This window comes from Arvicola amphibius, chromosome 8 (genome assembly GCF_903992535.2).
Source record: "Arvicola amphibius chromosome 8, mArvAmp1.2, whole genome shotgun sequence".
Classification (NCBI taxonomy): domain Eukaryota; kingdom Metazoa; phylum Chordata; class Mammalia; order Rodentia; family Cricetidae; genus Arvicola; species Arvicola amphibius.
Genome location: NC_052054.1, coordinates 7,813,559 through 7,830,317, shown reverse-complemented (window position 1 = coordinate 7,830,317; position 16,759 = coordinate 7,813,559). Strand labels below are relative to the sequence as shown.

Here is a 16,759-nt window from a genome sequence, read left to right as displayed (position 1 = left end):
CGGCCATTGTTCCTCCACCTTACTCAGTGAGGAAGGTTTTCTCCATCAAACCCAGAGCTCCCCCTTAGCTGGGAGACGCTGGGGATTTCCCAGCATCCTCTGAGGCTGGAATTCCACGTGGGTTACCACACAGGCATGCAAGGCGTTTGCATGGATCCCATGGATCCACACTGAGGTCCTCCCACTCCTCCAGGAAGTTATTCACCACCGAGCCAGCTCCGTAGCCTGTTCTGGTCATTTTAGCAACAATAGAATATTCCTTAGAAGGATTTCAGCAAACTTAATCTCTTCCCATATTGGTGGATATTTCTTTTTTGTTTTTGTTTGTTTGTTTTGTTTTTCACTGTCATGGGCAATGCAGTAACAAATATTAGCCCTGGAATCACTATGGCATTCTGATATTCACAGCTTCAACTTTACCATGGATTAACAGTTGACTTTCTGTCTTGTTTAGTGTGTGTGTGTGTGTGTGTGTATGTGTGTGTGGTTTTTCTGTTTTCTTTTTAGAGACAGTGTTTCTTTGTACAGTTCTGGTTGTCCTGGAACTTCCTTTGTAGACCAGGCTGACCTTAAACTCACATAGATCTGCCTACCTCTGCCTCCCCAGTGCTGGGACTAAAATGTGTGCCACCACTGCCCGGCCAGTTTTCTCTCCAGAAGCCACACTCCAGCAGACACTCTACGTTAGTGAGCTCATAAAAGGTGTTCATTTCCTTTACACTTCTCTGGGCTCCCCAATTATTTGTCAAAGATTAGCTAAAAATTAGCTAATATATTTATTTTTTAAAGGTCAAAGCTTCACGATAAATTTAAAAAATATTTACTTGTGTGTGTGTGTGTGCGTGCACGCATGCACGCACACACATGATGTACGTGGGTCTTCTATGTGTTAATTTCATTGGTTAATAAAGAAACTGCCTTGGCCCTTTGATAGGTCAGAACATAGGTAGGCGGGGAAGACAGAACAGAATTGTGGGAGAAAGTGAGTCAGGCAGTCGCCATGAAGCCAGCCACCAGGTCAGACATGCTAAATCTTTCTCGGTAAGCCACCACCTTGTGGTGCTACACAGATTATTAGAAACAGGTTAAAGCAAGGTATGAGAATTAGCCAATAAGAGGCTGAAACTAATAGGCCAGGCAGTGTTTAAATGAATACAATTTGTGTGTTGTTATTTTGGGTGTAAAGCCAGGCGGCCAGGAGCTGGGTGGCAGGAACACAGCCCGCTGCTCCTCACTACACACACGTGTGCATATATGTGCCTATGTACATGTGTGTGTACCATGTGCTTACGGTCCTTGCAGGTGAAAGACAAGGGCATCGTATTCCCTAGAACTGATGTCACAGAGGTTTGTGAGCTGCCATCTGAGTGTTGAGAACCGAACCTGGGTCCCCTGCACGAGTAGCCAGTGCTCTTAGGAACACCACTCAATGCATTTTTAGATCCATGAGCAAGGCTATATAGTCACCACTCAGTGATCGCTTTGTGATCTGTTATTCCTGGTTTATTTATATGAACATTTTACAGGTAAAAAACAAAGGCCCAAGGACGCTCTCCAATTTGAATTTCTTCAGCCATTAATTGCCCTGTTGTCCATCCCCAACCCTCTCAGAGCCTTGGTTCCTCTTTCACAGTTCCTCCTGACCTGACTCACAAAACCACTGAGAACATCTAATAAGAAAACTGGCGGGAACAGGACAAGCGGTTAAAGGTATACATGTCTGCACCCACGGGCAATTCTAAATACCATCTGTGGAGCACCTACTGTGTGCATGACAAGTGGTTAAAGGTATACATGTCTGCACCCACGGGCAATTCTAAATACCATCTGTGGAGCACCTACTGTGTGCATGACAAGCGGTTAAAGGTATACATGTCTGCACCCACGGGCAATTCTAAATACCATCTGTGGAGCACCTACTGTGTGCATGACAAGCGGTTAAAGGTATACATGTCTGCACCCACGGGCAATTCTAAATACCATCTGTGGAGCACCTACTGTGTGCTTGACGGTGCTCCCGCTCTTTTGCTCACAGTAAACATGACCGAGGGCAGAGCACAGAGGGAAAAGAATTCTTCTAGAAGCTCTGGGCACTCTTTCATTGTCTCTTCTCGGTAGCATGATTTAGCAAATCCTGAGGTTTTACTAAGAGGACGTAGAACTTCCTCTCTTAAGCCTTGGCCCCAAGACTTATGCTAATCATAATTTAATTAAAGATCATTGCCCAGTGGCAGACTGGAGCCCCAGGTTCAGTGAAGACTAGTGCTTTCTGGAGGCGGTTCCTTCGTCTCGGGACTCTATTTCTAAGAAAGTAAATCCTGGCAACTCAGAGGCTCTAGAAACACAAAGGACTGCATCTCACACCATTTAGCAGATTTTGCAAATGGCAGAACACACCACAGGCCATTGTTGTCTCCCTGATGGTAGTGTTAAAGCAGGGCCGTGAAGATGCTTTGGAAGATGGTTCCATGTGAGTGGCACAGGATGAGGACCCTAGTTCACACCTCTAGCACTCATGGAAGAGGCAGACACAGAGGTGTTTATATGCAACCCCAGCAATGGGGAAAAGGCAGATGGGCCCCCAGAGCTTGCTAGTAAGCCAGCCTGTTGTCATGAATGTGTTCCAGCTTCGCTGAGAGACCCTGTCTCAAAAAGTAAGGTTGAGAAGCAAGCAAGGAAATGGCTGATGTCCACCTCTGGATGTCATACACATACACACATGCATGCACACAAATGTACACACACATATGCACACCTGCACACACCCAAGAATAACTGTAATGCGCGCGTGCACACACGTGCACACACGTGCACACACACACACACAACATTGGTCCTATAGAAGACAAACCATAAGCACAAGCAGCTTAGGTCCACGTGGAAAAGTGGGCAGATAAAGTGTAGGGTATTATTTTAACAGGGAAATGAACCAAGTCTTACAGAGAAGGCAATCAGTCCTCAGCCATGTCATCAAAGGGCCCTGGCAGATGTCAGAGTGGTCAGAGCACCTTGGGGAAGCTCCAGGGACCTTCCTACACTGAGACATCTGTGAATCCGGAGCAGAAACGAAAATCAGGTCCAACATCACCCTGCCCCTGAGCACAGCCAGCAGGTGGGAAGGGCTGTGGGAACGTCACAGTGACTCTGTCGACAGTCCATCAAAAGCAGAGGCCTGTGTGCCACGCAGAGATTGCCTCCATTGAGAAAAACCAGGCTTGACACGAAGTCTCAAAGGAAACCTTGAGCAGGACACGGGACTGTTTCTCTTCACATAAGCCTACTCCGAAAACCTACTGTTACATTTTCTGCTGTCACCCGTGGTAAGAGCAGTGCTCACTCATGGATGTGACGGTGACTGTGTGTGCCAGACTCACCAGCTGTCACCAGTGGTAAGGGCGGTGCTCACTAACAGATGCAGTGGGTGACTGTGTGCACCAGACTCACCAGGCTGTAACTCCCATGAAGCTTCATGACTCATGAGGGAAAAGACGGGGAGGAAGCTGACTTCCCATAGTCAGTGTCCCTGGAGTCAGCTCCCTGGGGCCGCGAGGGTGGCACTCAGCGAGCACTGAGGAAGACTATGGATGAGGAGCTGCCACGGGCTTCCCTTGGTGGAGTCAGTGGGGAGAATAATAGAGAAGAAATGTGTTCAAATGTACCGACGAAGAGCTAAGTTAGCCCCAGACAGGACTCAAACGCTGCTGTCCCTTTTCCAGTTTTATATCTGGGAGATTTCCCACTTCCCCAGAAGTCCACCTATACCTACTACAGAAGCATTTATTTTTTGAGAGTTCTATAACTCTCAGAAAGTCCATGTGCATCATCTGAAAAGGGACTTTTCAAAGTCAGAAACTAGCTCAACTGCACATGTGTGACCTCTGCCCTGGGACTGAGCATGCAACTAGATTGTATCTGCCTCTGGCCTCTGCTCACAGACCGTTAGGACTCGCCTTGTGGAGGGAATCTCTGATGCAAAGATTTGAGATGAAGACTGGAACTAATTTTCATACCACTTTGAAATGCAGCAAGACATAGGAGCCCTCACCTCACCTGAACAACAGCATCACCTGGTCCAGCAGCTGGGTGCTGGTGTGCAATGTGGGCTTCAGATGAGTAGCTGCGATGGGGGATCTCCTCAGAGGATACCGTTTGCTCCTCAAAAAATAAATGCTTCTGGAAGCACCTTGCAGGGGAGCAGGATGCTAAACCTCCCAAGGAGTTTGCTATACTCTAAGAAAGAATGGTAATAAATTTAAGTAACAAAGTCGATGCTAACTGCCTCTCTCCTGTAAAGTGTGTGCTGAAAAGTGGAGACAGAGACCAGCACAAGAGGGCAGCAGTGAGGGCAGGGGGTTCTTCCCACTTATAGAATTCCAAAGTGGCCTTCACTCCCATACTTCTGGACACTGTGTTCTCCGTCCCCTCTGCCTGTGCCTCTCCCCTCACAGCACTCTTGACTGTTGAGTGCGTGAATGCTCGCCCTTCAAAACCCTGCATAGCCTATGCCATCTCCCTCCCCACTCAGGGAGGGCCCCTCTGCTGGTCTTTTCAGGGTCGCTTCTACACTGTGGGGATCCTTGCTACAGAATTCAAGCAGAGCACAGAAAGGAGCACCTTCTCCAAGGTCAGTGACGTGAAGGGCAGCCTAGGATCTCAGATACGAGGATGAAATGTGAACTCCCACCTCCCGTCCCTCTGCCTTCCCACAAAGACGGAGTCCTTACGTGAGGACAGTTTTCCAGCCTTGTACACACGGTGTCCTGTGCAGGCCTGGCTGGGGCTGATGACAGAGAAATATTCAGAATAGGTGGTGGTTGGTCCCTTCCCCCCACTATTCTCAAGGGACATCCAGCTGTGGCTTCTGAGTAGTCTGGTCATGGTAGAACAGAGCAGCTATGCTCACCCACCTGATGGAGGAGGCTTTAGCACAGCCCTGGGTCCAAAAGGAGGATTTTCCACCTCCCACAACCCAGCCAACACTGTAGTGTGGAGAAGCTGCATTTCACATGGGAAACCTCAGCAACATCACCCTATTTCTGTCTGGGAATGTGTATTGATCAGAGAAATACATCTAGACAACTGGAGCCTTCCTTACTATTAAAAACACTCAAAACCAGGTCAAGAAGGGGTGTTCCTGTGATGAGACTAGTCTGTGTTTTTTTTCCTTTTCTCTTTACTTATGAGTAGATCCTGGCTGTTTCCAAATTCCTACAACATAAAACCCTGAGCTCCCAGTACCTGGAGGGGCTATATAGTGTGAAGGTACTGACTGACCTTGACCCCAGAGCAGAGATCGTGGAGTTAAGAAACAACTTGTCAGTCTATGACTTAAGCAGTTTCTGTCCAAGGTGACAGGATTACCAGAGCTCAGAAAGAACAGGGTGTGTCTTAGAATAACCCAGAAGGGAGTTCATCCCAGCAGAAGTGAGGAAGACCCTAAAGGGTAGATGACCAGAGAGATGAGAAAGAACAAACCTCCACTAAATGTGTTATTGGCAGAAAATAACAGGAATTTAAAAGCAGGAATGAAAAGCAGCCACGGCAAGAACGGTCTTGGGGTGATTGCGTCTCATGCACCCTCTGATCCTTCTAGAACTCAAGCTCACACCTGGAAATAGATGGTAAAGAGACAAGCATGGAAGGACTGGGGCCAGCAAGCATGCCTTCCTTCCCAGAGTTACCAAGAGACCATCCAACTTGGGTTTCTCCTCAAAAATTTCCCAGAAATATTCCCCAAGCAGGGGAGCTCGTAGCTAAGCACCAAGTGCCTTCTGCTAGCTTTTGTTTTGTTTGTTGTTGCTTTTTTCCCCCAGCATTTATTTTTGGGGACAGGGTTGCTCCAGCACCCCTGTGGGTGTCAGGAGGAAAACCTCCAGAAGGTAGTTCTCTCCCTCAGTCACGTTGGGCTTGGCAGTAAGTAGCTAACCTGCTGAGACATCCCACCAGCCTGCTTTTGGTTTCACAAATCAGGATCTCGCATAGACCAAGCTCAGCCTCAAAAGCTGAGCACTTGGAGATAGCTCTGAACTTCGATCCTCCTGTCTCTGCCTCCAGAGTATGGGGAACACAGCCACATCTGGCTGTTTCCACATTTCAAAGTCTTCCCCTTAGCTCTTTCAGCACCGCTGAGACCTTAGAGAGGACTGAGTTCAGTCTGCACACCACAGATGGCTCCAGAGCTGGTGCCTTGGTTACAAAGTTTGCATTGGCCCTGGAGGCCTTGCTGACCACAAAGGAAACAAAGGCAACACTCACAGGGACATCAGATGAGCCAGCCCCTTGTGCCAGGGGCAGCATGTGCCAGGAAGCAACTCTTGGTCCGTGTTCAAGGTCTCATGGACAGACACTGAATTCTGGGCAAAACCCAGACCGAGTACCTCAACCCTGCTTCCCTCCACACCATGTTCTCCTCATGGTCCCTAAAAGGCTCCCCACGTGTGTGTGTGTGTGTGTGTGTGTGTGTGTGTGTGTACACTGCTCCAAGTGACCAAATCAAAAAGCAGGTGCAGGTGGCATTCTTGGTTCTCTCCAATGGCATATCTATGTCCCTTTAGTCTTGACCAGGATAGGGCATTGTTGATTGGCAGGTGGAAACTAAGTAACAAACACAGGAAACAACAGCTCAGCTGGAAGCTGCCTCCACACCCCCAGACACAGCCGGATCTGACCTGACAAAGTATGTGGTCAGAGGAAAGGGACCAAGCAAGATGGGAGCTGTGAAGGACCAGAGTCCACAGTTCAGACATCCAAGAGAGAAGGAACAGGGAAGCGGGGAGGAGGCTCAATGATGCAAAATCTGGAATGAATAAAGAATCAAACAACTGGGCATACTCGAAACCTTCCATCGTCCTCTCTCCCAACCTACTAAAGCGTGAACCGCATTCGTCCTCTACAGCAGGAGGCCAAACTGGGCTTTAAGGGATCACACACTGTCCGTTATATAATTTGGTCTGTGTGATTTTTTTTTTCAGTCTTTCCCGAGTCACTGGGGTGAGAATGAAGAAAAAAAGGTCTGTGTACATTTCATTTTAAATCTAAGAGAAGTCTTTTCCACAGCAAGAGGAAATCAACCTGGAGAAAGGTGAGGCTGGGTAATGTGTGTGCGATCATCTTATCATCACGTGCACAGCCCACTTGGGGTGCTTGAGGGTTCTTAGCCCTGGGACTTCAGCTTCCATCAAACCAGGGAAGATAATCTTATAACCTCCACAGCCAGAGGAGGGATAGGCTGACTGACATGCACTACGCACGCTCAACATCTAGTGGCTGCTGACAGAGGGACATGGCTTTTCGAGAAGTGACCATGTGGCAGAATGGAGCTTCACGGGACAAGGGACTGCTGGAAAGGACAGCATAGGAAACCTTCCCTTTCCTCCAGTGTCAGAGAGGCTCTCAACACAACCAGCCACCAGCTCCCGGATTCTCTAACCTGCGTCCTCTCCTCCTCTGCAGATTGGGGAGGTCTCTGCTTCCCACTGGACAGGCCATGTGCTTCTCCCCAGGCCACCACACTCCAGGCTTGCCTGCTGTCCAGCCCCCTAGACCTCCCAGCTACATTCCTCTCTCAGCTACACAGATTTCACTTCTATGATGGTGAATGACAGCAATCAGTCTGCCAGAATCTAGAGTGACCTCGGACATGGGTATGTCCATGCGGGACTATCTGGATGGCACTGATTTGGAAAGACCTGCCCAGCTATGCTTGAAGGCCTTTTCTGGCTAGGATAGGGGACTATATGAATGGAGAGCTAAGCAGGGTGTGCGTTCATTGCCCTCTTCTTCCTGGCTGGGATAGGGAACTATATGAATGGAGACTGAGCAGGGTGTGCATTCATTGTCCTCTTCTTCCTGGCTGGGATAGGGGACTGTATGAATGGAGGCCGAGCAGGGTGTGTGTTCATTGTCCTCTGACTGCAGGTGTACTGCCATCATTTACTTCAAGCTCCTGCTGCTGTAACTCCCTTGCTACAACTCCCTTGGACTACACTTCCAGCTGTGAGCCAACAACAACCCTTTCTCCTCTAAGCTGCTTTTGTCCGAGTATCTCACCACAGTGACGGACAGCTAAACCGTTACCTTTGTTCAGGAAGAGCAAGCATGCTCGGATGAGATGGAGTGGGGTCTCCAGGAGGCTTTCCTAGGCAGCAGGCTGGGCAGGGGTGGACTGGCAGGCCTTGCGATCCCTCAGAGGCCAGCTTCTTATCTCACAGGGCTAGAAGGATCTATGTGGGCTCTTGCCCTCTTCCAGGGCACTGGAGGTGTCTGGTTCCTTCTTGGACCCCCTGTGGTAGGCAAGTGCAAGGACTTGAGCCCAGAAATGTGGGAGGCTTGACTTGTATGGGACGGTAGAATGCAGGACTTGCACTGCTCACACGGATGTGCAAGGCTGGATTGAAGGATGGGGAGGTGAAGACAGGAACCCTGGATCTGCCAGAGCTCGTCAGAGAAACTCAGTGTCTCCCAGTGACTGGAAGTTGAGGCTGACCCGAAGGCTGGTCTTGGAAGGCAGTCAGGGAGGTCCTTGTGTGGGAAACACAGGGCCAGAGTTGGAGAGAAAGACTTGTGGCTGGGGTGGGCATTGCAATGGAATTTGGCAGCTAATTGGTACATCAAAGGAGGCATGAGACCAACTCAGCAGAAGGGAGCAGAGGCCAGTTTACAGAGTGGCTCCCCCAACTCTCTGACATGCTCATCTATTTCACTAGAGGGGGGTGGTTGTGACTCCATCAGGGGCAGATCTACCTGCACGGTTCAAACCCAGCCTAACGCTACAAGCAGCTTGTTCGGGACAGAAGGCATGAACTCTTTCAATATGGGCTTGTTGACTCCATGTCTACTTTTTACTTGGCCAGTATTTTTCAGTTCTTAAGCAAGTATCTAGGAATTTAAATCAGGAGATTGCCTCTTGGGGGAGGGGCAAAACTAATGTAGGCAGCACTTATGCATATGAGCCCTAAAAGATTGTTTCCTTCGAGCCAGGAAGCAAACAGACGAATTCCTGGAGTTATAAGCAGAAATTCTTTCGCACAGTGATGACTCTCAGCTTTGATGGGAAAATTTATCCCTGAAGGATATATCTAGCAATTTCTAGAACATTCTAGATTGTTAGGGCCTCAGTGGGAGGCCTTACTACTCTTGGCATCTCATGGCAGGATGCCGTTATCAGCCTATCTTGCATGGGACAGCCCCCCACACAAGAGTTATTTGTCCCCAAAAGTCAACTGTGATGCGGCAGAGCAGTCTTGCCGTTAAGGAAGGACACGTGGGAAGCCTGACCGGGAGGCACACAGATAGGCAGCTCCTCAGGCGGCCTTGTGCCCATCTTTTCTCAACCAAGGACTCCCTTTTCATGCGTGTTGCCCTCTTCTGTGCCAACTATGGTTCCTTGAGAAGCCAGCACTGTCCATAAGAACCTGGGACGGTAGTCAGTAACTGCCACGTGGCACAACTATGCCCCTGCCACTCTTTCTAGAAGGGTGGGTGGAGAACATCAGGGAGAGAGAGAGAGAGAGATGGCCTCAGGGTTACCAAGAAGATGGATGGTCTACATGGACTGTCAACTTAACAGGACCTAGAACTAACCTAGGAGACTAACCTCTGACAGAGTTTGTGGCTGGGGATAACTGAGGCGTGGAGACCCAGCTTAAATGTGGCCAACTTATTTCCACATGCATAAGGGCCTAGTCTGAATAAAAGGGAGAAAAAGTGAGGGACACACCAAGGTTCATTGTCTCTCTCTCTCTCTGCTTTCTGAATGAAAATCCGGTTGCCTCCTGCACTGTTGCCCTGTGTCCCCTTGAAGTGTGAGCCCAAAGACGCCTTCCCATCCTTTCCTCAGGCATTTTATCACTGCACCAAGAAAAGTAACAACACCTGTGTGGCCTCCCTTTCTCCTGAACCCTCCCACCAACGCTCCCCCTTTCTCACAACAGGGAAGGGAAGGAGGGGCTAGGGCGATTGTCAGCCAACCAGGATCCAGGGCAAAAGTTTTGACAGTGGCATTGATTGTGTGTGTTGAGCACACAATTGATTGTGTGTGTTGAGCACACAATCTGGGAAGAAGATGCGCTTGGTTCTTTAAAATTTCATCAGCCTCGGTTAGCCTCCTGCCCGCAGGGAATTGACTGCTCACTAGGGAGCCCAGAGAGAGCTGAAGCCGACCGGACTGCACCCCTGTCAATTCGTCTTTCCCATTCGCATTTCAAAGCTTGTCCAAGATAAAGCCAGGCGGCATCTTCACAGATAATCTGCATTTTAACCGGGGTTTTGAATGTGAGGAAAGCCGGGCTCCAGGGCTCCATCCATCTTGGCCTGCAGGACTGGGGCAGCAGCAGGGGTCCTTAATTAGAAGTGACTCAGGCAGGCTGGCTCCTTGGGTAAACACAGGTCTTGACTGCAGTTCATACCGGTTTTACTGTGTGCCCTGCAATGTCTTTCCCTGCCCACACTGTCTCCCAGAAAACTACAACACTCTCCGGAATGACAACTGCTTGTCTTCTCCGCACTGCTTCTGCTTCTCCAACTTCTGAAACGTCTCTTGGTCTTGCAGCATTTCAGCAGACTTAAAAAATAAGTACGAAAGGCACGTGGGGGAAGATCCAGAGGGTAGCGATTTGCTCACCTAAAACACAAACATTGTTTCTCTCCTTCGGCTGGGGATGGACTTCCAGTGGTTGAGACTGCATAAAAAGGGTATCCTTGTAGTGCCCACTTGAAACTGCAGCATTTGGAATGTGGAGCGGGAAGATCAGGAGTTCGAGGCCATCCTCAGCTACATAGGGAGTTTAAAGGCCAGTTCTGGATATATAAATCTTGTCTCCCCCTTAAGCTTTCCCACCCCACAATAATAAATAAATAAATAAATAAATAAATAAGGCTCCACAGGTCCATTGTCTTCTAGGCCAGTGGTTCTCAACCTGTGAGTCTCAACCCCTTTGGCAAACCTCCATCTCTGGAAATATTTACATTATGACTCATAATGGTAGCAAAATTACAGTTATGAAGTAGCAATGAAAATAATTGTATGGTTGGGGTCACTACAGCATGAGGAACTGTATGTATTAAAGGGTCGCAGCATTAAGAAGGTTGAGTGAGAACCACGGCTCTAGGCTGTGTGCTTGGGACTAGGACACAGAGAAAGAAGTCATCAGACCAGGAGAGGAGGCGGCTTCTGTCACTCCAAGGCAAGATTCTGGGAAGTGAGAGTTCAAACCCCAGCGTAGCTAGTCACAGTCCCAGAGGAGTCCCTTTACTAATCTGTGTTTGCACAATGGGCAGTGAGGACAGATTTTGCATGCAAATTTGTTACGAGCACAAAACAAACTTGATTCCCCTGAAGTTCGATCAATCAGCTGACGTGTAGGAAGCCCTCAACAAAGAGGGGCCCAGAGCATTCTCCAGGATTCTACACAAAGGCCAGTCCATCAGTGTCTCGGCCGGTCACTTGCAAACTGAGGGAGGCAGAACAGCTCTTCAAATTCAAATTCTTCTTTAGGCAACAGGGTTAGCAGGATCCACCCCAGGTAGAGTTGGAGACCTAACCCAGGGGAGGGACAGCAGATTCCTTTGAGGCTAATCTCCTCAGAGATTAAAACAACAAAGAAAATGGGAAGGGAGACTCGCTAAGTTTCCTCCCAAGGTCAAGCAGGCAAGCCGAAGAGGGTGTTTTTCCTGGGAATCTTTTGTCCGGATTCCAAGTCACTTCCAGGCAGACGCAACAACTGCAGGGTAAGATCAGTCTGCTGAGAAAACCTTCTGACCCCAGGAAATACATTGAGGTAGCAAGGAGGTTGTTTGATGTTCCAGGGTCTGGAGGTGAGCTGCTGTGGCTACAGCCTGCCTGAGGTGATGAAGGATCTCTTGTTTCTATTGGCTCCACATGGGCTAGCTCCAAAGAACATGAGAGGTCCAAAAACAAAACAGCAAACTATATTCTGTATATATCTGCCGGGAAGAGCCACAGTCCCCCGCAGCAACTCTATCTCGCTCTGCACGGCCTCTCTTCTCATATGGGTCCTGCATACAGGGTCCTGTTCCCTCCTGTTTAGGTTAATTAACAGATGTTTCCCAGCCTTGTGTTCAACCAATAGAGAAAACACACACACACACAAAAAAAAAAAAAAAAACTCGAAGCGAGGCAAGTCAGTCAACAGCTAACCACTTCCTCCCCCACTGCCCAGTGCAACCTATATGTATAAAAATAATTGTGGAAACAACAGTCAGGGTCACTAGCTAGTGGATGTTTCTATAGGTATCTCAGGGCGAGGGTGCTTTCCCTGTGCCAGCTCCTGAGCATGTACCCAGAACACACAGTGCTGCAACATGCTATGTATGAACGACTGTATGAAGGGCCGTTGGACAACGGACACGGGTGGACGTATGTACAAAAGTGGACGAGTCAATGGGCACTAACCGGGCTCAGGGTCCAGGAAGGTACTAGAACGAATTAAAAGAATGAGAAAACAGACAAGAAACCTCTGTGATACAAGAGTGCATTCTTGGGTGGGGTAGAAGCAGCGTCAACAGAAATCACTCTCATTTTATGGCATTTTCTCTTAGCCATTAGAAGAAGAAAAAAAGAGATTGGCCAGCCTTTAAACTCTCTTAAAACCCTCCCCGCATGATTTAAAACGGTGACACTTAACTTGATGTGTCCATAGCCCCTGACATATAGGAGACACACAATAATTACAAGTCCCAAGAAAGGCCGAGCAGGAACCCCTTTTCCCCACAGCCCTGGCTTGCCATCCCCAGAAAATGGAATCTCCTGGTCTAATGCTAGCTTTCCAAACTGACTCAATGCAGATGAAAACTGCTGAGCTGGACAGACACAGGGTCTTCCAATGTCAGAGGATGGCTGAGCCAGGCTTAGCCATCACCCATCTCGAAATCAAGAGTCGCTCAGAAACACGCATGACTTTTCTCCCCTGCCCACTAGATCTCCCTTCAGAACACAGTAGGTGCCACAAAAAAAAAAAAAAATGTTGCCTTAGTCATTTCTAGTTCTGAGCATCCATGATTTAAGGCAATGGCCAGGATGGATGATCAAGATGCCACCCTACTCCTCCCCCACCCCGGCCCAAGGTTCCAAGCCAAGGCTATGACACAGGCTGGCCTTCTGGGGGTCATCCTGGGGTACCTTGCTTCCACACAGCTCCAGCTGTCTTCCACAGGTCAGACCTGTCCCTTTCTACCTGGATATCAGAGAGTGGTTTTGTCTGTTTGGGTGGGTTTTTTTGCTGTGAAATTCCTGGGTCTGGAAACTCAAGAGGGACAGGCTGTGAGCGCCCTGCTGATGGGCTGTGGAAGGCCATGGTAAGCCCATTGTCAGGCAGTCGTTTCTTGCAGACGTTTTATGCTCTGTACCTAGTTCACTTGTCTTTAACCCCATTTTTCACTTGTTTGATGATTTGTTCGTTTTGAGGATTTCTAGGGATGTTAGGCAAGTTTTTTACCACTGAGCAACAAACCCAGCCCTCCGACTTTGTGCTATGCTGCTCAGCTCCCATTGGCAGAGAACTTCTCTATCTGACATGCTTAAGACCTCTGGACTAGGGTCAACTTTTCAGAAGCTAAAGCCACACCTGCTAATGGGCCTGCCTGGGGGCAATGAACTATTTACCCCTGTTTATCACTAGGTAGGTGGTAATTTTCTCTCACATCTTAGTTTCTTCTGAAGGTTTGTTTATCTCCCCGGGTGGATCAGAAGGATATCATATTTTTAACTGGGGACTCCTGATTTTTTTTTAATCAAACAGAAGCCCAGCCCCCATCCCACTCATCCCCGACCTCCCCACATTGTACACAGAGACACACATACACTGGAGCCTGCCTCCTACACACAGAGACACACGTGCACTGGAGCCTGCCTCCTACACACAGAGACACACGTGCACTGGAGCCTGCCTCCTACACACAGAGACACATGTGCACTGGAGCCTGCCTCCTACACACAGAGACACACGTACACTGGAGCCTGCCTCCTACACACAGAGACACATGTGCACTGGAGCCTGCCTCCTACACACAGAGACACACGTGCACTGGAGCCTGCCTCCTACACACAGAGACACACGTGCACTGGAGCCTGCCTCCTACACACAGAGACACACGTGCACTGGAGCCTGCCTCCTACACACAGAGACACATGTGCACTGGAGTCTGCCTCCTACACACAGAGACACACGTGCACTGGAGCCTGCCTCCCACATACAGAGACATGCATGCTCAGTTTCCCTTCTCTTAAGGTAACTTTCTCACTAGCTGAGAATGCTGGCGGATGACTCTTCAGATGAACAGATCCTTCCAGGTTTGGGAAGACTGGAGGGTGAGCACTGGGTAACACATACTGGGTAACGGAGGCCAGACCAAAGCAAGTCGTCATCCTAGGGACCCTGCTAGGTAGTTAACATGTCTTACACTAACCGCACTTTGATTTGTGGCTAAATGAAGTTCAGAGTAGAGCCAAGACTCATACATGTTTAGACCTGGGGGCAAGCCTCTGTGTGTAGGAGGCAGGCTCCAGTGCACGTGTGTCTCTATGTGTAGGATAACGTACTTACCATTGTGAATTATCAGGTACTTTCCAAAACTTTATTTCAAAGTCCTCCGGGCCTGTAAAGAGTTAAACCCTCCTTCCCTTTTTAGCTTGTCCAGTAGCACGTTTTAAGAAATACTGAAGTTTTTTAAAACTACCCCAAACGCCGGAAAGCTTCATAAACATCAACCACACACCCTTTAAAAATCTCGACATCTGATGGAGAACCCAGAAGCATAAAATAGCATAAAATTAAGTAAATACCGCGGTGATTACAAATGCCTGTTTCCTTGACAACTCCCCTCCCCCAGCCCTTCTGCGATAGGGAAAAACCAAAATGAAAACGAGGAGGGGGTATCAACAGAGTCATGTCGCGCTCCAGCGGGGCCCAGCCAGGCCAAGCCCAGGAAAGAAATACAAATAAATCAATTTAGATCGGGACTGTATTTTGTGGAGTATATTTTTGTGGTTGCCATAGAAACACCAGAGCCAGAAGAACGTGTTGCACGAACACAAAAGAGAGCCCGTGTGCGTATCAAGAGGATTCTCTACAGCTTCACTGGTGGCCAAACAAACGCTTCCACCCTGCGAGGGGGCGGGGGGTGCTCGCAGAGCCCCCAAAGGCACCTCACCACCAGGGACAAAGCAGTGGTCCTCGGCGGAGCCTCTGTACCTCGCTCCCCACCCGGCATCATTCACCACCACACCAGTCCCCCAGCCTGCCCCGATCCCTTCCAAAGTCTGAGGAAAACCAGCAGAGCTGAGGAAACCCTGCTAGAGAAGGGCTTCTGACCATTGCACGCCCCACCCCAGGAGAAGGTGCCTGGAAATCGCAGGGACACCACCTACCTCGTTCCCGGCAGCGCTGTGCATTGGCGCTCACCAGCTAGAACTGCCAGGCAGCTGCCTAGGGTTCAGAAACTGCCTCTACTTTAGAGAAGCTGTAAGTCAGCCAACACGCGAAAGAAAAAGCGAGACTCCACCCAAAGGGGTGGACCTTTCGGGGAGGGGAAAAAAAGGTGGTCCTCGGCTGACGTCTCTCCCCACCCAAGTCACTTCCTTTCAAAGCTACGACTTAGCTGTGGGGAGGGAAGCTCGGACCCGTGTAACCTGAGTCACCGTCTTCTCCTTCCAGAGGGTGTGATGAAGTGTCCGGCTCTGCCTCCTGTTGGATTCAGATGGGAGCGTGGGATCGGGAAGTCACCCGGTGGACAACAATGCCAACCCAGTGGCCTGGCGGCGCTTGCCCAGCTCACAAACCCTGTTGCGTCCCCGCGCAGAAAAGGCCTGAGCAACCTCGGCTTCCTGCCCTGGAAATCGCCCTCCTGTTTCTTTCAGTGAGAAGAGGATGAGGGCGAAAGCCCGAGCACCCTAGTGCCCTCCTTACCTTTTCTGCCCCCCTCCGCCCCATGCTTAGAATGAGGCTGTGTCTCTTTTACTCGTTGAGCCCGGAAGCCCCTTCCAAGATCACAGCCAGCGCTCCCGAGATCAAGGTGTGCGGACCGTGGATGCCAGGAGCTCGAGTGGATGGATGCTCTCCTCCAGAGTCGGGCACCAGGGCCGACTACCGCTGCAAGTGCGCACACGCAGGCAACACGCACATGCACTTGGCATTTCACGCGGGTGTTAGCAAGGGTCTGAGCAGACCTTTTAAACAAAATAGAGTCGTGAAACTTTAAAGGAGGGAGGACGGTTGGAAGCGAACAAAGGCCAGGTGTGTGACATTCCTGGAAAGGTGATTTCAATCACAGGGTGCTTAAAGTGCCCCTCAAAAGCACGCTGTCCCAGCCACTGGCACAGATGTTTTTGTATTTACAGAAAGAAAACCCCAGTGGTCCCTTCTGGTCTCTGGATGCGTTCACAGTATTGCGGAGTTTCTAAGCGCTGTAGAACCTCATGGTAAACAGCGCGGTGCAGACAGGGGCCAAGAGGGGGAAGGCACTCTAGAAACAGGAAACAGGATTTCTACTTTGACATCCAGGAAATCATCTGGAATGTGTGAAGAACAAAGCAGAATGGGGTGGAAGTGGAAGACAAAAGAATCTAAACCAAAACCAACCAAAAAAAGTGGGGTGTAAAAATTAACTTGATCAGCTAGTAATAAAAGGATGTTGGTAAAGTTTCCTGTAAGTACTAGAGATGAAATACTCTCTGGTTAAGAGCGCTTGCTCTTGAAAAGGACAGGGTTCCGTTTCCAACATCCACATCTGACAGCGCACAACC

At 49.3% G+C, this 16,759-nt stretch overlaps 1 protein-coding gene across 1 annotated transcript in view; it reads right to left on the bottom strand.

The window, feature by feature from the left end:
• Agpat4 (1-acylglycerol-3-phosphate O-acyltransferase 4) overlaps positions 1-15,481 on the bottom strand; it is a 102,161-nt gene extending 86,680 nt beyond the window's left edge. Inside the window, exon 1 of the mRNA XM_038340337.1 lies at positions 15,386-15,481. The gene's annotated coding sequence lies outside the window, so the exon portion shown is untranslated. The remainder of the gene's footprint in view (positions 1-15,385) is intronic.
• Positions 15,482-16,759: the final 1,278 nt, after the last annotated feature.